Source organism: Nicotiana attenuata, unplaced genomic scaffold (genome assembly GCF_001879085.1).
Source record: "Nicotiana attenuata strain UT unplaced genomic scaffold, NIATTr2, whole genome shotgun sequence".
NCBI classification, from domain to species: Eukaryota; Viridiplantae; Streptophyta; class Magnoliopsida; order Solanales; family Solanaceae; genus Nicotiana; species Nicotiana attenuata.
Genome location: NW_017670653.1, coordinates 199023 through 208525, shown reverse-complemented (window position 1 = coordinate 208525; position 9503 = coordinate 199023).

Sequence of the window (9503 nt, the reverse complement as noted above, 5' to 3'; positions counted from 1 at the left end):
TGTAGTTTGACTTGAGAAGTGATTATAGGCTTTCCTTGATCCAAATGATATCTTGAAAACATCCATAGCCTACCAATGATAATGTCCCTAGTCAACCCCTTTTGAGCCATAGCCCTTTTCCTTCAACAACCATGATACAAGCCTTTACCTGTTTTGAAATGACCCTCTCCTGGCACCCAATCTTCCCTTAGCACATGGCAAAAGCATAAGTTTGGGGGGGAGAGACGAGGAATGTAACAAAGTGGTAAAAAGGTACAAAATGAAGAAAAGGAAAGGCAATGAAAAAGAAAGAAAATCAAAAAGTGAAAAAAGAATGAGCAATATAAAAAAAATGAAGGGATTGAATAAAAGTAAAGTGATGAAAGGCGTGGAAAGCCTAAAAAGGAGAAAAAGGTTTGAAATGAACAAGAAAGAGTGACAGTGTGTCTCTCTAACCCCGAAGAAAGAAGTAAATGGCTCAAAAGAAAGTCAAGAGAAGGTGTGCCAAAATAAAGCAAATGAAGTGCTTAAGGGAAGATGGAACCTACTTAGACCAAATATTTCCTACCCTAAACCAAAAGCCTTCACTATGACTCCACAAAAGCCCTATATAATCGTAAGTTGAATGAAGCTTACATTAGTGGTGACTCACATAAGGGGCAAGCTTATGGTACTTAGAGCCGGACTTGCGACCTTTATTTGAGAGAGATGAGTGTGTTTCCACTATCCTGGTTCTGAGTGCTACAATCTAAAAGTGAGGTTTGCTTAGGGAAAGTTGAGGATGTATGAGTTTGGGTTCCACAATGACCAAAGTAGTAGAAAGAGTTCCTTTGATGAGTCGAGTCAATCCTTGATGCTCTTATGTCGCACTAAAACCATGATGTTTAAAAGAGTGAATGTTGTTTATGATCCATTTGAGTTGAGGGTAATTGTTAGTCCCAATTGATGCTAGATGACGTCACTTTAGGTCGGCTGAATTTTCTAGGATTTACTCTTTAGGAGGTGGGTCTTATTTTGTTTGCTTGAGGACAAGCAAAAGCTTAAGTTTGGGGGAGTTGATAACTAGGATTCTAGTTCATTTTACACTCTTTTCACTTGAGTTTTGAGTAAAAATGTATACAAAATAGTCACAAAGGCTTACATGTCGTACTTGTTTGCAGGGTTTGAGCAAAAAGGTGACAACTAGTCAAAGTCAACTCAAAAAGGAGTGAAACATGCATAAGTACAAGGACAAGTTCAAGCACAGTTGAAACAATACCCACTGTGGACCGCACAAAATGGGGTGCGGCCGCAGTGAGGAGATTCAGAGAGTGCTGATTCTAGAAACCTAAGTAGTGCGGCTACAAAGCATTTCATGCGGACCGCACTGGACTCACCGCGACCACACTCGATATTGTGTGGTCCGCAAAGAAGGAGTTCATAGAGTTGAAGATCTGGAGCTAATTGCCAATGCGGTCCGCGATCCTTTTTATGCGGACCACAACAGAAGCCACCGCGGCCGTGGTACATTTTGTGCGGCCTGCGGTGGCCAAGTTCAGAGAGCATAGTTTAAAGCCAAGAAGCCTCACTGCGGCCGCACTCGATTTTGTGCGGACCGCACTCCCCCGTAGGGGTATTTTTATCCAAAAAATTCGGCCTAGTATAAATATTTTCTTTTCACATTTTTAGGTCGTCTTTTGTAATCTGATTTGGGGCTGAGCACGTGAACAACTCTTTTATTCCTTTTTGAGTAAATTTGGGCTACTATTACGCTGAATCTCTATTGTCTTAGTTTGTAATTAATTATTATGGTTATTTCTTCATCTAATTTCTTGTTTTCTTCCCTAATTATGTGTAGCTAGACCCACTAGCTAGGGTTGTGGCTCAACCCTAGTGTGGGTATTTGATGGGTCTTGAGTTTTAAGGCTTGAATGTGTATGAGTGTTTGATATTTGGACCAATTTATGTTTTCCATGTTGAGTTAGTGGTTGCAAACACTAATTTGTGCCTTAATGACGTGGGTTCTTCTTGAGAAAGAGACCTTGAGTCTAGGAAAATTGGTCCAACAAGGAATTGGGGCGTATTCAAGAGATTGATAGCCCCAATTAAAGGGTTAAACCTAGAAGTAGTAATACCCAACTTGAACCTCAATTGCTTGCTCAATTGTAATGCCCAATTGGTCTTGAGAAAGTCAATTTGGGCAAAATCACTCAAACTACCGAGAGGTATAGAGTAAGAACTTTCGTGCATTGGTTATATTGTAAGCCCCATCATAACATTCTTGCCTTAGACTTGAGAATCCGTCAAATATCCACCTAGGAGCGGGTCACTTCCTAGTGCCTCTTTAACCTATTAGAAACCCCTTTAGCAATTACTCTTAGCTTAATTTAGCATCTTATTAGCATAATGTTAGAAGTAACAAAAAGACCAACTATGATTGGAAGTGCAATTAAGAGTAGTGCACATTGCTAGTTTGGATAGGAAACCAACTCCAACTTCTAGCTCCCTATGGATTCAATCCCGACCTATTCGGGTAAAAGCTGCATCGACCCGCTCTTGCCACTCTATAGTGGTGCAGGGTTGGCACCGATTAGTAATGAGGCCAAATAATTGTTGCCTGTTTTTAGCAAATGATCTCGTCTTGCATTGTGTGTAATTATAGTTCATAGTAAAATGACTATGAAATATAGAATACAGAGAATTAAAGGGTATCCATAACATATCAATTTCTTAAGCACCTATTGGAAACTGTAACTAATCGCAGCAGCAAACTTTTATATAAAACTTAAACTGGAAACAGAGATCGAGTCATTTCTAGAGGAACTCAGTTTTACTCATCGCACAACGTTTGTCCATTTTTTTTTCTTTTGAAGTCATCAGAGATGTTATAAGAGTCCCATTTGACACTCGAGACTTGGTTCTACACCATCAATTTATTACACTCAATCTGTTCATTATTGGCTCGGTGCATGAGTCCCTTCAAATAACTTTTTATTTCTGTAGCTGCCATATAGACATCCAAGCTTATCTTGGTGTTCACCCTTAAATCCCACTTAACATCAAATTATGACATTTAACCACCTGAGCACTAAGGTCCAATAAGATCATGATACCCACATGTATAAGCATCCAAATCTCTTTCGAGGGTTGTTGGCAGTTATAAACATGCATTTCAACTTCATCTTTCCACTAAAAAGTCATCGCGTAACGTATTCCCTAAACATTGTAGCCCGTAATTTAAAAATCCAATTTTTACCGTCGTACGAACTCAATATCCATCGTCTAAACAACAAGACAACTCCCAAGTGCTAGTCATGTTACTATGCATCAATTAATAATCTTCTTACCATAGACAGATATTCACTTGTTCCATCCGCTTCTTATCGATCTATTTTGTCATGGCCCTCCAATGCTTATCCTCTTAAATTCATGCTTGAATAGACATGAGCGAATGAGGTTTATTCGGAAAACATGCATATCTCCGCATGATCTATAAACATATGTGGAATAAACTATCTTTCATTTAATGCACACTTTCTCATATAATATATACTTAATGAGCATTTGGAGATATTCATCTCGAAGTCAAATTATTAGCATGTAGGCCTCTCACCATTTATACCCTATTCACATGTCCTGAAGTTCATTACATCTTGGACATTTTTCAAACATGAGGCATGAGCTGGGAAGAGTTTATCAAATCGTGGGCCTTTAAAAATACTACTTTTCTAATTATACATGGAGCCCATAAGCCTGGAAACCATGCTTTTTCATACATCACTGTAATGGACTAAGAAGACAGTTTCTGCGATCTCACCTCGAGGGCCTTAATCATGTCATTCTCGGACTGTAGTATTATGCAAGTCGTCGTCTTTGCATCATATAGTGGACTATAGATTGATTCTAGTTTGGACATGAGTGACCCGATCTAATAGTATAAAAATTCTAGTGGTTGTGATTACGACTTAGTGGATCTGATCAAGTCTGTTCAATCCCTCCTAAATCTTAAGATTGCACCATATGGTATGCCCTTTTTTTTCCTCACAACTATCATAATCGTGTCAATTACTGTTCCAATCATAACTTATTTCTATAAGTTGTAAGGTGCTCATTGCACATTGGCTATTTTGCATATCCTTGACCAATTGAACCTTATTCATTCTCGGGGTTCCAAAGTAGAAACTTGAGATACGAACCTTCCTGGTTGGCTCTTAACCTTTTCATTTACTGATCTATCTTGTTTGATCCATTCCATATGGTACCGTCGTAGTGACTACCCATGGCATTGGAAATAACACTTAACTAGAACTTTAACTTGGGGATATGTTTGTTTTGTTTTTTTGTTCAATATTTCCACATTACTTTCACTGTTATCAACTCCTCCCGAGTTCCTGGTACAGTTCTTAATTTCAATATTCAATGATGTCGTCAACTCATATTCCTCTACAACTTGCCCTTTTCATTTAACTGAATATATAAGGATTACGATAACCTCCTTCTTGGCCACATGTCTTTCATGTAGTTCTCATTTCGAGGTTTAGTGAACATCTCCTTAACTTAGCTGTACCTCAAGCAGCTGATGTTATTACTTGTGTATTGAACCTTGCACTCTGTAATCACATCACGTATACCAATCATTCATGAGATTAGCAGAAGTGGGAATTAAATTCTCACTTTAAGCTTTAACGCACGATCTAAGATTCAAAGAAAGGAAATTTTCCTAATATGTCATGCAGGCTCTCAAATATAAGTATGGTGCACAACATACCCATATGTGAGACTCTACTAGACACAGTTTCATAGACCTCTAGGACTCCATAAACCTGAGGCTCTGATACCAAGTTTGTCACAACCCATTTTCTGAACAAGCCGTGACCAGCAACTGATCACTAAACTTGACCGAGCGAACGATCTGCGCTTATCAAATCTATTGTAACTTTTAACTTTATATGCAACAAGACAGTACTTTAACCAAATACTTTTAATTAATTTAAATATCTAAAATAAACCAACTCCAAAACTTAATCGTAGTAACCACGGAAATACTACTAAGTTATTATCAAAAATATCTGAATCTTAACCCATCGACTGTGTCTATGAAGCCTCTACTGATAAACTGATGCACTGCTCAGGACATGAGATTTCATAGTCAGTTCTCTAAGTAAACAAAGGAATAGCTAAATAATGACGACTCAAAGGCGTACTCCACAAACAAAAGCGAAGCTCACCGATAGCACTGGAAGTGAGGGGAGTCCTAACCTGTAACCTGCTCACCTGCAAATCTGGTTCCTACGTTGTATCGCAGACCAACGTAGGTTCCCAAAAGAGAACGTCAGTACCATCCATTGTACTCAGTGAGTCTCGACGACAGGGGATAAAACTTAAATAAAACATACATTACAACTAAAGATTTTGAATGTGTGGAAAAATACAGCTTCTAAGAACAATTCTAAAATAATTGCATAATAGCAGTTTATGAATCTTCTAAAAGAAATTCTTTTTTTCTTTCTTATAAAAAAATACTTCACTTTATACTTAGGGAGTTCCAACTATCATGACTTAGTTCTGTGTTAGTCACCGTGTGATCGGCACGGGTTCAATCCCAACCTGATCGAATAGGCCCAATCCACGAGGTGCCACTCGCTCCATGGTTCTCAGCACTCATGTATCATACCTTAGCCTGGGTAAGTAAATTCTCAGCAACGAGACCCTCGGCTCGTGTGCTCCCTACTCTGGCACAAGTAGTTTCAGGAAGACAATGCCTTGGTCAGGACCTTCGTCTTGGACGATGACCCCTTCTCAGAATTGAGGATACTCCACCAAAAATCTTTTCTTTCCAATACTTCTTCTTGTGACTTTTCAAGTCTAAATCTTTTCTGAAGCATCGCATACATTGTATACGGTAATATCATGTTTTCCCGATTTTGTGGGCTCGAGGGCTCACATCGAGGAACAGAGGGCTCGCATCGAGGGATAGACTCGGCATGGACCGGGTTCGAGTTCAAGGGCAGAACATAAGGCTCGAAGATCGAAGTGCACAATGAGTACCGAAGCCGAGTATGACCAACCCCGAGATAGTGCCGTTATAGGTTTGTAACAGAAAGAGCAAGATTCTAGCCACGTCCCCAAGATCATGGCGTAAATTTCGAAATAGATTCGTACGAGTTGGTACGAATCCGTACTAGGCAGTTATACAGTTGTCCCAATTAGATTCTTTATTGTAAATAGAAATGTACCTTATTTAGGGTTCCCCTATCATATAAAGGGGACCTCAATCATTTGTAACCATCACCAATCATTAGCAAAGAATATACTCTTTTAATTTATTGCCCATATTTCATCAGAATTGTCTCTTAGCTTCTTTGTCTTTATTTTGCTGTTCTTGTTGACTTGCCTCAGGGCCATCACAGCTCGAGGTAGAGACTTACGTAAACGCTGGTTAGATTCAACTTACTTCTTTCAATTATACTTCAGATTTCTTGGTTATTAATTAGTATTGAACTAAATCACATATCTTTAAAACCACAAACAAGTTTAATTGTTATTCATATTTTCGAGGTAAACAGTTTGGCGCCCACCGTGGGGCTAAAGATAATAGTGATTATCTCAGTAAAGATTCTGATAACACACGCTATTTTTCACACTGGTTCTTGTCAAGAATTTTTGTTCTCAGGTCAAAACATGTCAAACTCACAAAACGCACCTGTTAACAGCAATGATGGTCTTGGATTTCATGGTGAAAACAACAATGTAATCGCTCCGGGAGCCGGTGTACCATCAATTAACCCTGGGGATGTGCCAAATGTGGAACCAGTTGATGTTAGCTCTCACATTGCTCTGAATGCGGATTTAGGCGCAGACCCCGGAGGAAGTGTACGTAGGGAAGTTCGATCTGGTGGCCAAGGAACACCAGGTGTAGGAGATGGAGGAGTTAGCCTTCAAGTAATATTCGAGATGCTACAAGTTCAACAGGTTGCCATCGCTCAGCTTCAAAGTCAGCATAAAAGTCCAAGTGTGGTCCAACGAGAAATCACTCGACATACTGAGCCGATGCCAGAAAGATCAAATGGTAATGGCTCGGGGACTGACCCTACGATTATGAGGATGCTCGAATAACTCACCAAAAGAATCGAGTCGGGGGAGAAAAAGATTGAGGATAATGACAAAAAGGTGGAGATGTATAACTCCCGTGTCGATCAGATACCGGGAGCACCCCCGATCTTGAAAGGTTTGGATGCCAAGAAATTCAAACAAAAGTCATTCCCTCCGAGTGCAGCTCCGAAGCCTATTCCTAAAAAGTTTCGTATGCCCGATATACCTAAGTACAACGGGACAAGTGACCCTAATTAACACATTACCTCGTACATTTGCGGGATTAAAGGAAACGACCTAAATGATGATGAGATCGAGTCGGTTTGGTTGAAAACATTTAGGAGACTTTGTCAAAAGGAACAATGATTTGGTATCACAACTTGCCACCAAATTCTATCGATTCGTTTGCTATGTTAGCAGATGCCTTCGTAAAGGCACACGCTGGGGCCATAAAGGTTGCGACAAGGAAATCAGATGTTTTCAAGATAAGACAAAGGAATGATGAGATGCCAAGGGACTTCATATCTCGATTTCAGATGGAACGAATGGAATTACCACCAGTCTCGGATGATTGGGCTGTGCAAGCTTTTACATAGGGTTTGAACGAGCGGAGTTCGATCGCGTCACGACAGTTGAAGCAAAATTTGATCGAGTACCCAACTATTACTTGGTCAGACGTACATAATCGTTACCAATCGAAGATTAGGGTTGAGGACGACCAGTTGGGAGCCCCTTCGGGTTCAGTTCATCCTAATAAATTGGTAGTTAAGCCCCCGAGAGATACGGACAGGGAACCAAGATCAAACAGGGAACGATATCAGCCATATGTCGATCGAAGAAACAACGTTCGGGGCATAACGCTCCTCTGAAGGATCAAAGAAATGATCGAGGCCAAAGCTCTCGGGGACTTATAAGTAAGAATGATTTTGATAAACACACCGATCTCGCGGAAGCACCTCGATTATCGAAGTATATTTTTAGTGTTGATGCATCAAGGATTATATCAGCTATTTGAAGGATCAAAGACACAAGGTGCCCAGGCCTATCCAAACCGATCCTTCTCAAAGAAATCCAAAATTGATATGTAAATATCATGGCACGCATGGCCATAGGACCGAAGACTGCAGGCAGCTGAGGGAGGAGGTAGCTCGATTGTTCAACGAGGGTCATCTTCAAGAATTTCTCAGTGATCGAGCTAAGAACCGCTTCAGGGAAAGAGATGCCAATAAAAAGAACGAGCAGGAAGAACCGCAACGTCTAATTCATATGATCGTTATCGGTGTCGATGTTCCATAGGGGCCTGTATTCAAACGTACCAAGATGTCAATTACTAGAGAAAAACAAACTCGGAGCTATGTGCCCGAGGGCATCCTATCATTCAATGACGAAGCAGCAGAAGGTATTTCCTAGACGCACAATGACGCCCTGGTAATTTCTATTTTGTTAAATAAAATTCAAGTTAAGCGCATTCTCGTGGATCCAGGTAGTTTAGCAAACATAATCAGATCAAGGGTCACAGAGAAGCTCGGCCTGCAGGACCAAATTGTACCTGCATCTCGAGTCTTAAACGGCTTCAACATGGCAAGTGAAACAACAAAGGGAGAGATAATCCTACCAGTGAACATGGCCGGGACCATCCAAGATACAAAATTCCATGTCATTGAAGGCGACATAAGATATAACGCACTACTCGGGAGGCCATGGATCCACAACATGAGGGCAGTACCTTCAACCCTCCATCAAATGATGAAATTCCCAACAATGGATGGTGTGAAAACAGTTTATGGGGAACAACAAGCTGCAAAGGAAATGTTTGAAGTCGACGAGGTGATACCGGTACCAGCACTTTCGACCTCAGAAAAGTCGATCACCAAAGAGAAGCAGACGGTCAAATAGCAATCACCGTCCCCAGCCTCGATCGACGCGGAGAAGCAGGTAATCAAAGAAAAAGAAGAGGATCTCCTTACTCCTCGAACTTTCGTTGTTCCCAAAGAGTCCGATGCAACCAACTCAACGGTCGAGGAGCTGGAACAGATCATACTGATCGAGTACATGCCTGAGAAAAAGTTATACCTGGGAACGGAATTAACCCCCGAACTTAGGAAAAAACTCATTCAATTTCTTATTGATAACATGGATTGTTTTGCTTTGTCCCATTTAGACATGACAGAGATCCCACCAGAAATAATACAACACCGGCTAAGCCTCGACCCTAGGTTCAAATCGATAAAGCAAAAAAGGAGGCCCCAGTCTGAGGTGAAGCATGCATTCATAAAAGATGAGGTAACTAAACTTCTTAAAATAGGGTCTATTCGGGAGGTAAAATACCCCGAATGGTTAGCCAACATAGTTGTAGTCCCTAAAAAGGGAAACAAACTTAGAATGTGCGTAGATTATAAGGATTTAAACAAGGCATGCCCTAAAGACTCTTTTCCACTACCTAACATCGATCG